General features: G+C 41.7%; 1 protein-coding gene across 1 annotated transcript in view; it reads left to right on the forward strand.

Moving 5' to 3' along the window:
• The window catches only part of LOC119499201 (complement component C8 beta chain-like), a 111792-nt gene that overhangs the window by 21605 nt on the left and 70159 nt on the right, over nucleotides 1–20028 (forward strand). Inside the window, exons 2-3 of the mRNA XM_037788452.1 lie at nucleotides 15937–16030; nucleotides 16362–16491. The gene's annotated coding sequence lies outside the window, so the exon portion shown is untranslated. The remainder of the gene's footprint in view (nucleotides 1–15936; nucleotides 16031–16361; nucleotides 16492–20028) is intronic.

Genomic DNA, 20028 nt, shown 5'->3' on the forward strand with positions numbered 1-20028 from the left:
ACGCAGGACAGATGGTCCAAGTTCACATCAAATCAATGCCGGGGATGAAGTGATGGGGAGGGAAGCCCTGCATCGCCCCATGAGGCCGCCATTGGCTTCACTGTCACCGATGCCTGGTTCAATTTGACATGTTTGATCAGGTGACTCCATGCAAAGTGTATCCACTTTGAAATTGAAATGCATGCCAGAGAGTGCTTACTTACAGCACCCCTCTGTGTTTTGTAACACAGGTGGATCCGCATTACAAAATCCATAATATTATATTACTCTCATGCATTATGCATGCGACATGCCATTAGTGAAGACAGGTAGGGGTAGGGCCAGGGGGGTTTTAATGAATTTTTCAGATGATGATGATAGGAGGATTTGCATTTCGCGGGAGGTGACATTGTGTTTGTTCTGGAAAATTGGTTGAGATTAAGGTTCATGGTCGTGGTGTGCCTGTACCAGCTAATACTGTTATAAAGAACTGGAAAACATCAGGTTGTGGTGTGTGTGCTGTGATCCTTTGGTTATATGAATTAATCTCTGCAGTAATCGTGACCTTGTTAGGTTAATTTCCATGCCAATAAAAGATTTAATACTGATTACGGATACTGATTAAATGCAAATATGACATGTTGTGTCACACAGCGTTGCTTCACATTGTGTTTGACCATCATGTCCTTTTGTAATATACTGTATTTGTTTTATACTCTTTCATAGGGATGTCACGAGTACCGATTTCTGCATTTGTTTCACATTTCTGAAAATGTGACTGTACTCGTTTTTCTACAATACCGCAGGTAATGTAGGGGATCAGGGCTCGAGACAAATGGTGTCCAGTCATCCTGATAATGCTAAATTGTGAACAACAAAACCGTGTTGAAATCGGCAAGAGGAGAGCTAGTAACGTTAGCTGTTAGCAGCCGGTGGGCAGCACAGTGCTGCTTGACTAAATAACGGAGCTAACAGCTGATAAATGGAGGTTACATTGAGTTACATTATGATGCCTTCAAGCTCTATTCTAAAATGAGTATAGGGCTAAGGTAAATTATAATGTTATGATGATGTGTTCAAATGTAATCTTGTAAGATTTAGTTTTTGGCGAGAAACTTGAGGTGGATCATCAGGGGTTGATAATGAATTAGCAAAAAAACAGTATGCAGACAGTAATAAGGAGTGTATGTTGAAGTACACGGGATTTATTATTTTGTTTTTGTTTTTAAAGTGGTATTGAATACTATTCTTTCATATTTAATTACATGACCATCATAAATTAGTATAGTAGGAAATTAATGAAGCCCATGAAGCACCAAATGCAGGTAAACAAATTGGCATTGGACATCTCCCATAATAACAATTTTTACAAAATGCTCATGTATGATTAAACCATAAGATACTAGAAAACTCCATCTGCTGATGAAGCCTGTTTAATCTGATGGAACGCTCTGGAAAGAGTGACATAGTGGACTTTGAGTTGAGAGTGTTTAATCAAAAAATAAGATACCACTACTCGAAATTCAATTCAAGTGAAACCAATTAATGGTTAGGAGATAAATGATGCTTAAAAACATCCTTCATGGAAGTGTTTCAGCTTTTGTAAAGACTACTTTTCTCTTTTCTGTCATTATTCCCCACAGCAATATCAACCAGGTACATGAAGGATAGACGGCCACTTAATGAACTTTCACACAAAACAGAAGGATCGGTCTCAGTCTTACACCAGAAATCTACACTCAGCTGCTGGTGGCTGTGTGAGGCAGCTAAATGCTAATATCGGCATGTTAACATGCTCACAGTGACAATGCTAATATGCTGATGTTTAGCAGGTGGAATGTTTACCATGTTCACCTTCTTAGTTTAGTATTTAAGCATGCTAACATTTGCTGATTTAATTAGCACTAACGTCTAGGGATGTAAATCACAAGTTTCATCACGATACAATAGTATATTGATTCTTTGGTCAACAGTACGATATTTGTTAATATGCCAAAGTCTGCCACGATACGATTTTGATTCAATTCAGGGGCCTGCCATTGATGTGAAATGATCTCATATGCCCATTTTACAAAATCAGTTACATTTCAACTCACAAAAAGCAACTAAAATACGATTTGACAATTTTAATACTGGGCTCTTCCAGACATTTAAATGAAAAACTATCTATTATTTTTTAATAAAAAGAATAAAAATAGACCTCCTGTTGTTCACTTTAAAGTGCTACATTTTCTAATGTTTTAGTAGAATTTGTGCTTGGACAGAAATGGTGTCACAGACGTGCCATGGGAATTTCTAAATAACGGCATATCTTAAAGATATGCATCGATGTTTTCACTTTGCATTGCTGATATTGGATCATTGAATCGATCCAGATTGATGTATCGTTACACGATAGACGTCAATCCATTCAATAATCAGGACAATGTTATTCAGAATCAAAAAAGTCAAAGTCATGGTGGTGCTAGAGGAAAAGTCAGCGATCGCCAAGGATTCATCCTTTTTGGGAAGTTTAAAAACGTCAGAATAATAGACTAGTCTATTATAATAATAGACTGCTGTGCAGCTACATCGAAAACAAGTTCAATGGTTTATTAATGCAAATTTATTTCAAGACTAACTCTAGATGGTAAATATTTTATATCGCCCTGCCATTGGCAGCTGAACCAAAAACTTAATTTCAGACTCTGTCAGTCATAGATTTGTTCTACATGATAATGGTGTAGCCTGCTCCTTCCTCCAACATTGAAAAAGACATCAGAGGTTATAAACCGGTTTCTCCATTTGCTACAGACTGTTAATATTCTACCAGAGGCTGTAGTTTAAAATCAAACAGCCTTCACTGAGAAGAACAGAATATTTATATCTCGCCTTGTGCCTGTACGGCGTCAGTGCTGAGCAGCCGTGATTACAACTGAAGTGTTGCGATAATGACCTTGCTTCGGGTACTCAACAAAATATTAATTAGAGGTTGCTGTGTTTATGAGTCAGCTGTGGTCGTTATGCAACCCAGGCGGGCAAAACAGCCAACTGTTAGGATGTGAATTCACCAAAAAACACAAATCTGTGAGGTTGGTCTTTGTCTGAAGCTGCTGTTATAGAAACCACATCATCATTAGTCGCTTCTTTTTTTCTTGACACATTTTCATCAATAATGTAAGAGATGGAAAATCAATACAGCAATAAAGGAAGAAGTCTATTCATTGGCAGTTTTAATAGCGAGCTTGTTGCGTGACTCTATCATCGTGATGATTTCCTTCAGCACCTGCAGTCACGGAGGAAGCTGTTTGCAGGGGAGGGGAGGCGTTGGAGTAGATAGCATTATGAGCATCCTTGCTAATTAACTGTTTCTAGTTCCCTAACCAAAGCCTGCAGTCTCTCTCTCTCCCTCCCTATCTTTCCTGCCCCTCCTTGTGCTCGACAGTCTGATTTGTATTCAGGTGGCTTCCTCTCCTCCCTGTGTGTGACTCTGCAGAGCAGGTGTCCATGGCTGTGGCTCAGACAATGATAGGCCACTGATAAGCTGCCTCGCACAGACTGATAGATAGGCAGAGACCCTGTGTTTTCCTCTGAGGAGAACGACATGTTTTTCAGCCGGCGCTTTGCAGTTATGGAAGGTCATTTGAATGCAGGGAACATAAACTTGCAAATCCCCATGGATGTGTAGTGTATGCATACAAACACAGCTATGTGGCACACACAACGTTTTCACTATTGATTTGAGCTAAATTCATACATATAATAAAGTTTCTTTCGCCTGTCACATATTTATAGATACAAATGTGGCCCTATATGTTAATGTAATAGTTAATCACTTTCCAAATATCAATTATTCGCATTCTTGCTGAGATCTAGATGAGACGATGGATACCACTCTCATGTCTGTACGATAAACATGAAGCTTGAGCCAGCTGCCAGTTAGCTTAGCTTAGCATAAAGACTAGCCTGGCTCTGTCACAACGTCCCAAAATCCATTTAAGATTACCTCTGAAGCTCTGAAATTCACACGTTATAACTCGTTAGTTTAAATTTGTACAAAAACTTAAGAGTAAAAATGACTATTTTTAGTTTTACAGGGGGTTATGTGCTGTAAAACCACAAATTATCATTTTTACACTTCAGTTTTTTGTCGTATTAAAAACAGAATTTAAACAAACAAGATATAAAATGTTAAATTGTGAGCTTTAGAGGTGTTACTAGGCAGATTTTGTTATGTTTCGACAGAGCTAGGCTAACTGTTTCCCCGTTTCCTGTCTTTGTTGATCTTCGCATCTAACCCTCAAAAAGAAAAATTGCATATTTTCCACAATGTTGAACTATTCCTTGTAGGCATTACTGATAATATAAAAACAATACTAACTTAGATTTCGTTGTTGACTACTGTAGCCAAAGTCACTGTGTTTTAGGGCCTGCCAATAAATTTCTTAACAGCAGGTTCCAATCCTGTGTTCTGAATTTTGGTGATGGGTTGATCCTTTTGTATACATTTGGATTACAGACTGTACCTCTAAGCCCTCTGAAACCGCGTCTGACAGCACAATGTTATCTTTTAACAGTTGTCGGACTTATGGACAGATCCCACAGGTCGAAGCGGTCCAGTATTCCCCAAGTGAACTGTTCTGCATGTGATGATATTGGGCCTCTTGGCATCCGGTGTGATACCACGGCGATTATCTCCTGTAATCTTTAATAACGTCCCAGGGAGGAAGACGGGGGAGCAATAAGCTGCATCTGCTGTAACTGGCCCTGGCTGAACAAGGTGAGGGAGAGAGAGATGTAGTGTGTTAGCCTTGAGATGCGTGTAGCTGTGCCGGGGCAATGAATCCTCTAACCTTCCTGTACCTTTGTTGGTGCTGTTCATTTTGCAGATGAATTGGGTAACAAAATCAAATTCTATCCACACAGTTCAACTAGTACAAAGCAGTGGCCTCAGGGTCATTAGTTGTTTCAAAATGTTTACGGTTTATAATTTTTTAGAAATTTGTCAAGGTTTTGGGTGAACCAATGCTTAGAAATGAATGTATTTTAGTTTCTGAATGTGGTCTGTGAATTGTAGCTTCAATATCAGTTTTTCATTAAAACAAACTAACTTTTTGACTTTGGTCACAGGAGCGATGTTTGTGCCTAAGTTTCTTTAACAAATGAGGCCTCAGGGTTTGTCACTCCCCGCTGAGCTGCGACGTTAATGTCAGTGTGTGCATCTGGGTGTATAATTGAAAAATGACTACATATAAATTAAGGGTGCCAAAGCAACTGCACTGCAATGTGATCTGAATGGAAACTGAAGGGAAATTAGGAAATGCTACGTTGTTGTTGTTGTTGAAACTAAACTTAAATTACAGCATGTAGTTTGGACCAGCCGTCTATCTTTGGAGAAGATTAAAATTGATTTTGTACTTTTGAGAGAAGTTTCTACTAATCTCAAAAACATCCAGTAACTGAGCTAAATCAGACTAATCTCATTGTTCAAAAATGGCAGCTGGTTTCAGCACAAAAACAAGCTATAACCCATTATACACTACCTGCCCAGCACCAAGTTTAGCAATATTTGGTGAATATAGTAGATCATTTAGCTGCTATGATACATATTTCGTTGGTGGAGACCAAATCAGAGAAAAAAGAGAAGAGAGGGCAACATTAACATTCATACTGGACAAATATAAGTCTAATATCCACTCTGTGTTCTGGATGTGTAAAGAAACAACTGTTTGCCAACATGTTTACCACTTAAAGACGTGATCATTTGTCAATGTTGTGTGTACAGATTGTTGCGCTGCCCCCAAGTGGTCAAAAAATTCAAGCCATTGCAGCCCCAATTTTAATTCCTTTATGTTATGATGAAAACAAATGTCTTTCCAGTCTTCCCTGTGCTCAGTTATGCTTATACTTGATTTTTTTCATAACTTAAAAGTACTAAATTTGGTTTCAAGAGCATTAATAAAGCGGCAAACAATTATTAGCTATGTAAAGATATAGAGGAGTAATGTCTACCTGAGCAGAGATTGAAGTCGCTTTCCCTCGTGTGTGTTGTAATCATGCTTTGTTGACATCGCCGGGCCGGCTGTGCATGCTTTTAGTGCATGTTTGTGCATGTCTGTGCATGTAAGCGTGCCCCGCTGCCTAGCTCACGGCCACCGCTCTGCACTGCTCTCATACGGCAGTTACAGCTGATAACAGCTGTCCCAACCAACAGCGTTGCTGGGAAGCGCAGCGCCCACCCTCTGATTCCCCCTCACGTAAACACTGTTAGCTCTGTCAGCACTTTCACCATTCTTTGCACTGTTAGAACTGTTAGCTGCAAGACGACAGCTCGCCGTCGCCATGTTGAGAGCCGTTGAGATACAATAGAAATGCTCTCAATCCCGTATCTAGCACCTTTAAAGTCCCAGTAAAACGGAAGATGGAGCGTCTTTATCTTATGTATTGTGAGTATTACACAGTGAAACGTAATATTTGTGTGGTGTACAGGTACAAGAGGGATTTAAATTAAATCCTTCGTATTTTATTGGACCGCTAAAAAGCCCTTAGGCTTAGCGCGATACAGAACTACAGAGTCCAGAGACACACACACCTCCCACGTCACAAAAGTTGCAGATTGATTGATGGAAGAAATAATGATTGATTGATGATGACTGGGGATGTGATCTAAAAGTGTTAAAAGGGCATTTTTCATTTCATCTTGACTTTAACACTAATTGTTGTCAATGTCAAAAGATTGAGATGGGTAAATGGATTGAGTTTGCCTGAAGACTTCTACATCAAAATGCACATATAAAAGTGTTTGAGCTTGTATTTGTCAAACTAGGAAGAAAAGCCACCGGGAGACATGACAAGCTGTCTGCATTATCTGCCTGTGTTGAAATAAAAATGGGCAAACAATCAAGAACAAGCGCTAAACTGACAGTATTGATCATGTTGTTTGCAGAGGGGAAGGGGAGAGTTGTGGCGTTTGCAGGTGACGGCGAGGTTTTCAGCCATGCTGATGGGCTCATGTTTTTTTTCTGCCTGTGATCATGGATGAAGATTCACGGTGGCCATGGCCGCTCCATGTCCGTTGCGAATCCAGGAAGGATATTTATGTTGACAGCCCTCCTTCTCCCACCAAGCCCGGAAGGAGGATCACACAACCTGTCACTCAGATTGATGTCTCCCCTGACGGCGCAAGTTAAAAGGAAAGGAGGAGAAGGTAATGAAGAGGAGATAGAGGATGGAGAATGCTCCCAGGGTTTGAGACGTATAAGGATGATCTCTCGCCGCTGCATCATCGGCATTCAATTTATCATATTGACATTCACATACATGCACAAACCGTACTGTATGTACTGGGAGTTGCACCGTGAGCAATGTTGTGTCGAGCAAAGCTGCTCTATTTCACAGAGGATTTGTTGAATATGTCTTTGATGTGTAGCCTGTTCGCGAGGGGGGGGGGAAAGCATGTAGGGAAGAGCTCGGTCATACAATATGGATCAAATGAAAAGGAAATAAAAAGATGCAATGTAATGTTATATGCGTGACCTCATTGCATATTGTTGCAATATTTATTATTTGGGATATGGCAGCTGCATTGAATGGCATAACTGTTATCCAGGCCCATCATATTCAAAATGGGATGCTTTTGTACTGCAGGTGCGTCATTCAACCACAACCGAGAACGCATTTTCCATCCCCGCGCGCTTCGATATCAGAAATGATTTGTTTTCATATCGCGGCCCCGGCATTGTGCAACAGGCAATTTTTGTTACATGGCAAGTGCCTCTACATAATGATGAGAGGAAACATAATCTAATTTCTACCGTCATTTACAGGACAGATTGTTCAAATGGAGTAACAACAATCTCCTCTTCCCCCTCGCCGCCACCGCCGCCTCCCCTTGTCCTCTTCCTCATCCTCACTTCTGTCCTTCCCTCGCCGCCTATTCCTGCCCTATTCATTCCTTGAAGAATGCATTCGAAACCATGCAAATGAGAACAAGTGAACAAATGAATGTTTCATGAATGCTTTTATGATGAGAAAATGCAAATGAGGATGAGTGAATGAATGAATGTTTAATGAACGCTTGTTTAATGAAAAGGACTTATTAACTAGAGCGCTGACTTAGCACTGCGCCACAGCCCAGGCCTACCACGCATGAAAGGATCACATTATATTTTGGCAAGGAGGTGATACAACACATTTAGATGAACAAGCGCCGCTAATCAGTCGGACCTGATTGACAGGACGGAGACATATTGAATTAGCATTTAACTGTCACTTTCGCCCAGCCCGCCTCTATTTGTTTTGGATAATACTGCACAAACACGCAATCTGATGGAGTAAAATTGGATGGGCCGTGCCAATCGAGCCACATTTTTTGGCTTCTGCGGCTGAGCTGAGGATAGAGGGCCTCACACATGAGGGAGATATATCACTCGCCTCATTAGCTGTTGTTGTTATATTTCCCCCACATCTCACACGGAGAGGCTAATAGAATAATATTTAATTTCACCCTCATGTCCTCCAGAAGGTTCTTGGGAGAGTGAGAAGTTGTGTATGTGTTGCAAGTGTGCTTCTTTACCTGTGTATCTGTGTGTGTGTTTGTGCAAAGGCTATCGACTTACGCACGTATGCTTGTGCGTGATGGATGTGTGTGAACGCCTTCAAATGAGTATAACCTTGGGTGTGAGTGTTTGTGTTTACCTCTGCTGGAAAGTACCTTTTAATCGTAATGTTTAAAGCCATTGTGGTGCAACTTCTCTCTCTTTATGGGATCCTCCCGCTGCCTCCATCACTCTCTCTAGACCGGCCTCATCACCGAGGTAAACCCAGTAGGAACGATTGGTTGATACACTGGAGCTGACTGGAGTGTGGTTTCTTTTTTATGCCTCCGCGCCAGCCGTGGCTGGAGGCGTTGTGTTTTCAGGTTGTCTGTCTGGCCGTCCTTCCCCTTCTTGTGAACCTAATACCTCAGGAACGCATGGAGGGAATCTCTTCAAATTTAAGGATGAACTGATTAGAATTTGGTGGTCAAAGGTCACTGTGACCTCACAAAGCATGTTTTTAGTGGTGGCCAACCTCCGGGTCTGAGAAGTGAAGCTAATGCCGAAGTGCATTAAACTTGCATTCTTTCTAATAGCCAGCAGGGGGCGACTCCTCTGGTTGCAAAAAGAAGTCTGATTGTATAGAAGTCTATGAGAGAATGAGCCTACTTCTCACTTGATTTATTACCTCAGTAAACATTGTAAACATGAGTTTATGGTCTCAATCACTAGTTTCAAGTCTTCTTCAATACAGCATGATGTTCATTTAGTAAATTATGGTCCAATTTAGAGTCAAATAGACGATAAATTCAGGTATGCTTCAGGGCGTGGCTACATTGTGATTGACAGGTCGCTACCACGGCGTTGTCCGGTCTGAGAGTTGTCCGTGTTTTTCGTCTTACAACTTTAACCCTTTCACAATGTGTTTTCAGTCCATGAAATAATTCATGAATTCATTTTAACATTTCGGTCGCCTAAAAATGTCTTACTCAGCGTTCGGTTGTACTTAGCTCCACCCTCTAGTGTCACTTCTGGTTGAAAAAAAACAAGATGGCAACACCCAAAAACCAAGTTGGCGACCACCAAAATGCCAAACTCAAGGCCACAAACCAATGGGTGACGTCATGGTGACTACGTCCACTTCTTATATACAGTCTATGGCTATAACTCAAGACCTTATATGTTAATTATGACAAAATTTCACACAAATGTCTAATACGATAAAAAGTAATAATATTGACAGTTTAAATCCAAAAGGTCAAATGTCAACTTCACTGTGACATCATAACGCTCTGCAAAAACACTTTTCTGGCCATTATTCAATGCCGTAAATCACAAATTTAAGCGGGGGGGTTTGTGACCATATTTCACATTTGGTTGAATACTGAATAGGTGACACTAATCTGCCCACCTTAAACCTGTGGTGATTGTGTAGATCATCTGTGCTGCCGGGTTGAATGTGTGTGTGTGTGAAGCATCCACATTTTAGAATGTGTAGTTTCTTTGCAGCAACATCCATATTTGAAGCATTGTCTACGGCTACAACCTGATCACTTAGCTGGCCTTCCTTAACAGCTTGTTGAGACTTCTGACCTCCAAGCCTTGGTGCCATCACCCCAACACACCATTGTAAAGAACAGAGCACTGGCTATTACAGAGTGGTAGAAGATCTGCTCTCTTTCACATTTTTCTTTTGTATACTCAGTTGAGTATTTATTGGCTGGCTGGAGTGGAGAGTCACTTCAATAGTGTAGAGAGCTCCTGAGCTGTTATAGCATAGATTTATTCTATATAAAAAATATGAGGCAGAAGTGAGTCTTAATACAAAATGTCAGCCCCAAGTGGCCATGACCATGGCATTGAAAGCCATTGAGGCCTATATCCAATACGTGAATAAATACTTTATAATGATAATTAAAATCTCTGAATGTATAGGATTCAATTAAGTGTCTATTGAAATTTAGTGTCAGTATTTGTTTCCTCAAGATGTTTGGCCCTCACCGCTTAATTCCACTTTTTTCTAACATGAATGTGATTTTAAAGCTGCATCAATACATTTCTTTTGGCCACTTTGGGGGCAGCAAAACAAGCAGTAAACAGCATTTATCGCCTTATTATGGTGAAAATGTGGGCAAACAATGTTTTGTTGATACATCCAGCAGACATGGAGCAACATTACATTACATTGAGAGTTGTTTTTCTGTCCTCCTGACAAATGTAAGTCAAATATTCACTCTCTTTTTAGTGCCGTTGTGTTCTCCACCAACTCCTGAGAAAAAATATCTGTCTCTTTAACAGCTAAATGCTCCACAATTTTCACCAACTAGCCACTAACTTTGTCTATCTGCTGCTTGGTGCTGATCAGGAAGTGTACAGTAAGTTTTTAGAGCTTTTTTTTTCTCGCCTAAGATCGCTGCCCTTCTGATGAAAACAAAGTTGATGAGAGTGAACCAAAGCGGTAAAGTTGTGGGCCCCAAAAACCAAAACAATTGGCAGAGATACACACAAAAAAAACTCCATGGAGCTGAGGACATGGTAAATCTCTGTGGATTCAATATTATGGGCAACACCTTTCACATAACACATGCTCATTTCTTCCATTGTTATCATAAAATATTGATTAGCTTTAGAGACCTTTTTTCTCTTAAGGAGATAGTTGCATTTTGGAAATATCACTTGAAACAGCTCGACGGTTCAACAGTACATTGTGTCCTTCAGGTCAGCCAGCGAATGTAAAAAAAAAAAGAAGCTCATCGTCTAATAGCAGGGTGGTACTGTTCTATAATCCTTGAATGAATTTAAACCTTTCAGCTTTAAACAGAACCATATTATTCCAATAACCGTCATTATCCCTCATATTAGCTTAGCGGAGAGAACACGCCAAATGGCAAGGGCCACTCTGTCTCCTATTTGACCTTCCACACCCACACTAACACTCGCTGCATATGCTCTCTCCCCCCCCCCCCGCCCTCCCTTCTATCTACCCATCTCCTCTCTCTCCCCTGTTGCTACAGTTGCGTTAGGGGGAAATGGGGCTTAACAAAAATATTGTCAAACTGCCTGGAAAGCCGAGGGGAGGAAGCTGGGCGAGCATATCCAAATAGCCTCCATTTGAATTGCTAATTTGAGCTCCGAAGAAAAAAAAAAAAAAGTGTTGACAGAGCGGAGCAGAGGAGAGTAGGTCCTTAATAAAGCAACAGCGTTAACTCTTGGGTGAGCGGCTTCCGAGCGAGATCAAAGCGTTTTAAAACAGGGTGGACTTAAGCTTCCTCGGGGGACCTTTCTCACCCATACACACCTCTCTCTCGGTTTCCCACTAATTCTGTCCCTTCAGTCGCTAGCCTCCACAATCCCCTTTTCTCACAGCTTGGGCTTTTGGATGAGAACCGCTACTTCCTCAAAGAGCATGCAAATGTGCGAATGCATGTGCGACAGAGACAGAGAGTGAGGCGGAAGGGAGAGGGAAGGAAGAAGGCGAGCTTTGTTAGAGATGTCTAAATTGGGTTGCCTTTGTGCAAATCCACTGATCTCTTTCAAATGAAAAGGGAAAACATGTGCTTTTGTCTCACTAATAGGCTGTCCACAAAGGAGGGGGACCCACGCATCAAAACACATAGTTACACATGTGGAAGAGGAGTCGGTCGCTGCTGGAGACGCACAAACACAACAACACGTGCAATGTCTTTACCTACATGTTTACTTTACAAGTCATCCGTGCAGTTGTTTAAAGTGCTATCACAGTCTGGGGTGTCTTCAAAATACAAAAATAAGAACTCCTCAGTGTTTCATCTTTGAGGGTTAACTGGTAACATAGCAAAAAGCACAAAAGACTTTTACTGCAGTTTAATTTACTTTGCACACTCATTGAGAACAGTGGTTGAGCTGTTGACCTAAGCTGCCAGCAAAACAGAAATGAGCATTTTCTATAGCCCTGGTGTAATAGTGTAATAGTAATGGGAGACAAACTCCCCACTGAGTACTTCTTCCACCTCTGGTTATACTGTAGTTATTAGGTCTGTCAATCAATTAAAATATTTAGTTGTGAATTAATTGCAAATTAATTGCACATTTTTTTATCTGTTCAAAATGTACCTTAAAGGGAACTTTGCCAAGTATTTCATACTCTTATTAACATGGGAGTGGGCAAATATGATTGCTTTATGCAAATGTTTGTATATATTTATTATTGGAAATCAAAAGTTACATATTGGACCAACTAGTTGTGACTTCTGATGTCACAAAATCCTGTTTGTAGGTACACGTCTTAAACTTAAATTGAAGGTGTGCACAGAGAAACGTTTCCCCCTTCAGCAGCTGAATGTGAAAACAGCCTTTTAGAGTCAAACATCATCCTGCACAGTGAAGCTGAAACACCCAAGTGAAGTAACAATGAGTAAAACACATTTCTGAGTGGAGGGGGGGGGACTTTTAATGTATAAAGCTGTAACAGAGACTAAAGAATTCCCCACACAGAGACACACCCACCACACCTGCAACATCTCCCCCGTCAGGATCCAAATATTTCAGGCAAAATATTCTAAAGATTAAAAGCTTCTGGCAGCCACACACATCACACACTCACATATCCTCCCCCCTCCTCCCTCCCGACGGGAACCACAAATTACAACCCAAATAAATCTGTCTGCTGTGAGATCAGACAGAATATTGTGTCCAACCACAACGTGACTTCCGACTACACTGATCTTTCCTCTATGATTTAAATAAGGCTGCTCACATATCATTCTGTGGTCGTGCCATATTGATTTCACTTAGATCACAGCCCTGATGAGGACGAGAGAATTATCCATATTTAAAGAAGTCGTGAGGGAAGAAGTCCTCACTTAACTGAAGATGGTGAATCTGAAAAACTTTCTTTATCAATTAAATCATTGCTCAGTTTTGACTTTAGACACATTCTGTCAAAACATATGATGTAAAATTAGAAACTTTTTTTTCATGTTGTCCTTATTTACCCCAAAACTAAGATTCAAATAAATGCTTAGAAGTTTTTATACTACATTAATTAATTTGATTGGATTTTTTAGATTCTAATTGATCTGTTTCAGTTTCTTTGAAAGTAGTGATATAGATCCGATTTATTTTGATTTAGAAGGTTTTCTTACTTTTTTAGTAGTTTTATCTGTTTCACTTAAAGGGAACATATCATGCTAATTTCCAGGTGCATATTTATATTTTGGGTAGAACATGTTTACGTGCTTTAATGTTCAAAAAACACATTATTTTCCTCATACTGTCTGTCTGAATATACCTGTATTCACCTTCTGTCTGAAACGCTCCGTTTTAGTGTCTGTCTCTTTAAGACCCACCTGAAAAAGCCCAGTCCGCTCTGATTGGCTAGTGAGAAAAATATTTTGTACCTTTGCAAAGGTATTTCTCAAACTGGGTGAAATATTCTAATGAGCCTGCATGTGACATATGAAGGGGAGCCAAATCTGAATGGATTGTTGGATTACATGTTTTCTGATCTAGACGGCCCACAAAAACTGACTGGGTTGTCTTATTTCTCAGTTTGTGGGTTTGTAGGCACTCCAGATACCATAATGTATGAGCACAAGAAAAAGTAAATTTTTCATGATTATGTCCCCTTTAACTAAAAGAAAAATGTATGAGCAAGTGAGGTAAACATCCACATCAGGTACACTCTCAGTCCAGCAGTACTGCAGCTCATCTGATGTCTCCCAAACTCTGTCTAGAGACTCCTGTATACTGGAGCGCAGCTCGTCGAGGCTACGTGAAGCGTAATGTAGGTCAGATGTGTGAGCCGCAGTGCCGGTTCACGGCGCTGACCCAGTAACGAGCCCTCTGTCCTGTTGTTGCTGTCAGTCCACCTTACCTGGCACACGAGGTTAGGTTCGTCCCTCTGACTGTGTCGTACAGCGGCCAGAGGAGCGACGAGGCGGCAACATCCAGCTGTCTGATCATCTGCAGGATCAGCAGATGAAGGCATCCAGGATGGCCGGATGTGTCGACAGCTGCTTCTCAGTGTAGGATCCAGAAAAACTCAGTGGGCGTAGGGATTTTATGATATGCTTATTATAATTAATGATTAGCAAGATTTTTGAGGGGCAGGGCTGTGGGTGTGGTGATACCGACGGTTACAGCCACGGTCTATCCCATAGACTATATATAGTGATGGATGATACGTCTCCACTTCCTCCCAATGTACCGAAGTGAAGCCAAAATATCCCGTATACTGGAGCTGCGATCTTGAGTATTTTATGTCATGTGGAGCCTGCTTGTCAGCGAGACTCACAACTGTCATTCAAGACGTCTCACCCCCTTTTTATAGCATCAATTAACTAATTAAAACCAAACGTAACAGAAAAATGAACACTTGAACATACATCAGCGTGATAAGGACTACTTAATGTCTCCTCATGGTGGCGCTAGAGGGAAATTCCTCATCTTTAATCCTCTGGACACCATGAATGTCTGTACAAAATGTCATGGAAATCCATCTAATAGTTGTTGAGATATTTCAGTCTGGACCAAAGTGGTGGACCGACAGGCTGACATTGTCATCCCAAGAGCCACACTGCTTTTTCATTTGTCTATTTGTATTTCTTCTCACTTCCATCTTATCTTGTTTGTCATCTTGGAAAGGCAATGCTCAGTTTCTTTTTTTTCTCATTCAGTTTATGTTGAAGTTTGAACTTCTGTGGGGGGGGTGGCAGTAATAACCACAATACGTATCTCTGCTCATCTTAACTTTGCAGTTTCACTTATTCCAAACAAACTGCTGCTGCTCCATTAAAAAGACAGTATTACTTTCTATGAACCACACATTTTTTTATTTATAAGGAAAGTGTGATCTGCCACTGAATGTTAAGAAAAGAAAAACAAATATGGTATATGTGTTCTAACCATCAGCAACACAATACAGAGTAAAAATGTATGAAATTAATTTTGTGAGATACACTTGATCGCTTTCTTGCCGAGAGTTAGATGAGAATGTCGAAGCCGCTCTCGCGTCTTCTCTGCACTGCTGGCAGCTGGTTAGCTTAGCTTAGCACAAAGAGTGGAAACAGAGGGAAACGGCTAGCCTGGCTCTGTCCAAAGTCTCTGACTGTAAAAGCTATGGCAGCTTTTAGGAAGAACTAGATCAAGAAGATCAGATGAAGGCTCAAGTAAAATATCCTCTTCCACTTGCACCTCCTTTTAGTTTATTCTTGTGCCTCATAAAATGTACATAGAATCCAGCACCAAAAAATAAGTGCGTAATAATTTGAATTCAGTCATGGAGAGCTTCACATAATATGAAATATAGAGATTTTCAAATCAATATATGCATTTACATCTTCAAGTTTGAACTGTAAAAAAGTGCAGATTTTATGGTATGAGAATATGATCATAAAAAGTTAAAAATATTGTCTGTATCATGTGATATTCACTGTAAACATGGTCTATATCTTCTGCACAGGGGACAAAAATACACCGCCGATATGAGCAACGATCAAAGCCAATGTCTTGAAAAAGGTCAACCTCTCCGAGCATCACAACATCACCGTGAAAAGGTAAACATGGGGGGGTTCATGTGTGCTTCACCGTACCTGTTTTTTCCCCTGTGAAAAATTGAATTAGCAGGTGGTACATTAAGCAGCTTATGTTTAGTTTACGATGATCGCCCTCCCCCCCTCTTTGTACCTCCGTTGCTCGCTCCCACTTTTTCTGACAGATGTCGAGTCTCTCCCCGAGCTGCTCCACCTTACTCCTGTACCTGCCTGCGAGGCTCCGCCACGGCTCTGTGTGTTTGTCGACTTAATGCTGGAGCAAGGCTCTAATCTGCCATTAAGACAGGGGGGAGAGAGAGGCTTACTGGTGTTTCTCTTACAAATCCACTTCCAGAAAACCCCGGCAGAGATGCTGCACTGCATCCCAAAGGATTAGCGATGGGGCTACCACCGAACAGGAAGAGTGGAGAGAGGAGAGGAGAAATAAAAAGGTCAAAAAAAAGCAATGATGTGATGAAGGAAAGGTGAGGATAAAAATAGGTGAATGGATAGCAAAGAAGGACAGGAGACCGAGGTGAGAAAATGAAAAGTGTGTTTGTGTGTTCAAACATTGCTTTACGTGGGAACACACAAGAGACGAGTGAAAAGGAAAATGACACAGGAGGGCAGGGGTGTAGGAGCAAGAAAACCAGGACAAAAGGGAGAGCTGGTGGTGCTGTGTGGGTGCCCTGGTGGTAGAATGAGGGGTTGTGGGCTGATACATTTAATATCTGGTGTCCACACAGCGTTTACTTAATGTTGTATGCAAATATCAGTTACTGACAGGTCCCCGCTCTGCGTCTTAACCCCCTTCAACCTGTTCAAATATGCAACAGATTTACCCCTCCGTCCTCCTTTCTTTGCTCAGCCTTTGCTTTAATGGTAGCCAGACTGTACGGCCCTCCTAGTGTCACTGCGATGCAGTCCAGGCATGAGTAACACCTTTCTGAAGGCTGTCCATCTGTAGTGGGAACACCGGAGAGCCAGAGCAGGGGTCTGAAATGGAGCAGTCCTGACAGGCAGATGGCTCAGCTCCTCCGTGCCAGGACTGTGCCCAGTTCCCTCCTACCCCCGCAACTCACCCTCTTCTTGGCTCGACCCATCTGTGGATTGGCCTTGAGGGGAATAAATGTGGCCCACCTGGGCTGACAGGGGGGGGAGCAACGGGCAGTGTCCATTTTGTTCTGAGTCAGAGGTCCGTCAGAGCTTAAAACACACTTAGCAAAGGAGAAACCACCCACGCTCGTCCAAGGAGCTGCCCCTCTAAAGGTAAGTGAAGGTTTTTTTTTTTTTTCCTTCTTCTCCGCCAAACACTCCTGGCTTTACGTGGGCAGTTGCCATGGCTACGGTAAAGTAAGCGACCACCTGTGGGCTCGCTTCTGATGTAAAAGAGGAAAGAGGCAAAAAAAGAGACAAATCAACAGACTGCAAACTGATTGACCGAGAGTACCCTGGAATAAATCCAACATTTGCAGCCCTCTGATGTTTCAGGACATTCACGCAGGCGGATCAAAACATCTTGATTCAGCAGACGGGAAAGCCTCTGGATCAGTCGGATAGGGAGGCAGTCACAGTGGGCATGGGCAGCAGATTTTAGCCCGGGTCAGAGCAGCCTGAACCCCCTCCAAAGCAACTCGCTCCACGGATTCCTCTCCTGCTGGACATCAATCTTCAGAGCTGCTGTCTTGGCAAAGAGCAGATTTGATTTCTCCACTGAACAGAACTCAACCCTTGACCTTCCTAGCCTCAAAGCCCTGGTAGCCCCAAGTAGTTGCTATGGTTACTGTAAAGCGGGTGGTAGCAGGAGCTGCAGCCCTGCAGGATGCAGAGCCGCTGTGAACATTATAGGAATAGATATAAATTTCAACAAGCCCCCTCGCAAAGTGTAATTGAATGTAGTCAGGAAACCCGCCCCTGTCGATAAATTACCTATTTATTTCTGGCCTTGAACAAGGTGACTGTGTGTAATACATGCCAGCACACTGCTGAGACTCCAGAGCATCAGGCTGCACGGAGGCGGATGCTGTTTAAAAACACAGTCATGTCTGAGCACTCTCCAGTCCTGTGTGTGTGTGTATGTGCACACTAGTGTGTACTGTACGTGTGTACGTACATGTGTCCAAGCGTGTGAGTATGTGTTGACTCTGTGCCAGTGGGTTTCCTCGTGCCAGCGCCGCAGTCTGGTGAGGCAGAGCGGCATGTCGGCTGCACAGCTGCGCGCGGGCAGCTCCCATTGGTCGAGGTTAACGAGGTAGAGAGCACATCTGCATCGGAGCAGGCCACGGATGAGTGAGACCACAGCAGAAGCTGTCATGCCGTTTCTCTCACTCTGACTCACCTGCTCATGTTCTTATGTGAGCGAGAAGTCCACGACCGTGGGTTGAGTTTAACGCCGGGAACGGTGTCAGTATGTCAGTGGAAGGAAGATATCATTTATTCTAGTACGGGATTATTTGTATGAGGCTCCCAAAGCATTTACTGCATGTGTGTGCATATACACCAGTTGGAAACTCCCGGGTCTGAAAAGTGAAGCCAATGTGGAAGTGCCTTAAACTTGCATTCTTTCTAACAGCCAGCAGGGGGCGACTCCTCTGGTTGCAACAAGAAGTCTGATTGTATAGAAGTCTATGAGAAAATGAGCCTACTTCTCACTTGATTTATTACCTCAGTAAACATTGTAGACATGAGTTTATGGTCTCAAGCGCTAGTTTCAAGTCTTCTTCAATACAGCACGATGTTCATTTAGTAAATTATGGTCCCATTTAGAGTCAAATAGATCATAAAGCAGGGTATGCTTTAGGGCGCGGCTATCTTGTGATTGACAGGTTCTGCTACGGCATTCCGGTCTGGGAGTTGTCCGTGTTTTTGTCTTACAACTTTAACCCTTTCACAGTGTTCGTTAAAGTTAATTATAACCTTTTGGTTGCCTAAAATGTCTTATTCAGCGTTTCGTTGTACTTAGCTACACCCTTTCGTGCCACTTTTGGTTGCAAAATTCAAGATGGCGACGGCCAAAATGTTGAACTTGAGGCTTCAAAATGGCAGTCCACAAACCAATGGATGACGGCACAGTGACTACGTCCACTTCTTATATACAATCTATGATATATACACTACCCAAGTGAGCCAATGTGTAGTTAGGAAATATAGTAATTGAAATGCAAGTAACAGTTAAATGTAACCAAGATCTTCTAAAAAAGAACCTATTTTCAAACAAATTTCACCTGGTTTGACAAAACCATCCCAACTTAAGGTCCACTTACCAGCTTTTTCTGGAGCTTTCAACCATGTCACATGGTCTTCATCTGTGAATTGAGTTTGCTCAGTTGACATGAAGATGAATCTGTTGACACGTGAGCTACAGTAAGTAGCTCAACCATAGTACTGTTTGGACTCCATGTTGGCGTATTAGTAAACATGAAATCATTCTTGACCTTGGACATAGTAGTTTGACAAAGCAATCCTAACTCAAGGTCTGCCTACTAGCTTTTTTCCATAACGTTGATCACATGGTCTGCAGCAGCAGAGCACAGTAGTTGTTATGTCATTTCATCCATTTAGCCTGTTTTTAACCTGCACACCTCAAAACAACTGTGTTAGAGCTGTACCGTTGTTGTTGGCTTAATGGGATCATAGAACAGAGCCATTGTTAATGTTCTTAGTAACACCTTTTCTTTTCCTACTATTGCTGCATTTACACAATGTCGGCAGAATGGAAAGACGTAGGAGTGATTCAGCATTATTCAAAGACCCCACTAATAACCTTGTAGTCACACCATTTAAATAGCTAAATTAAGCTACTTTTGCTGTGTTACAAATTTGGAGCAGTTCTTTAACAAGTGAACCCAGATACAAACGGTGTTTAGCTTCTTTAAAATAAACTGAATCGACTGTATCTAACTCTATCTGTCTGTATGTGGGTATCTCAGGAACTGTTCTTCCGATCTACTTCACACTTGGTGGGTGTATTGCTGGGGACCCAAGGACGTGCAGTGACGAAGTTGGTTCAATGTCGACACGCG

This window comes from Sebastes umbrosus, chromosome 12 (genome assembly GCF_015220745.1).
Source record: "Sebastes umbrosus isolate fSebUmb1 chromosome 12, fSebUmb1.pri, whole genome shotgun sequence".
NCBI classification, from domain to species: domain Eukaryota; kingdom Metazoa; phylum Chordata; class Actinopteri; order Perciformes; family Sebastidae; genus Sebastes; species Sebastes umbrosus.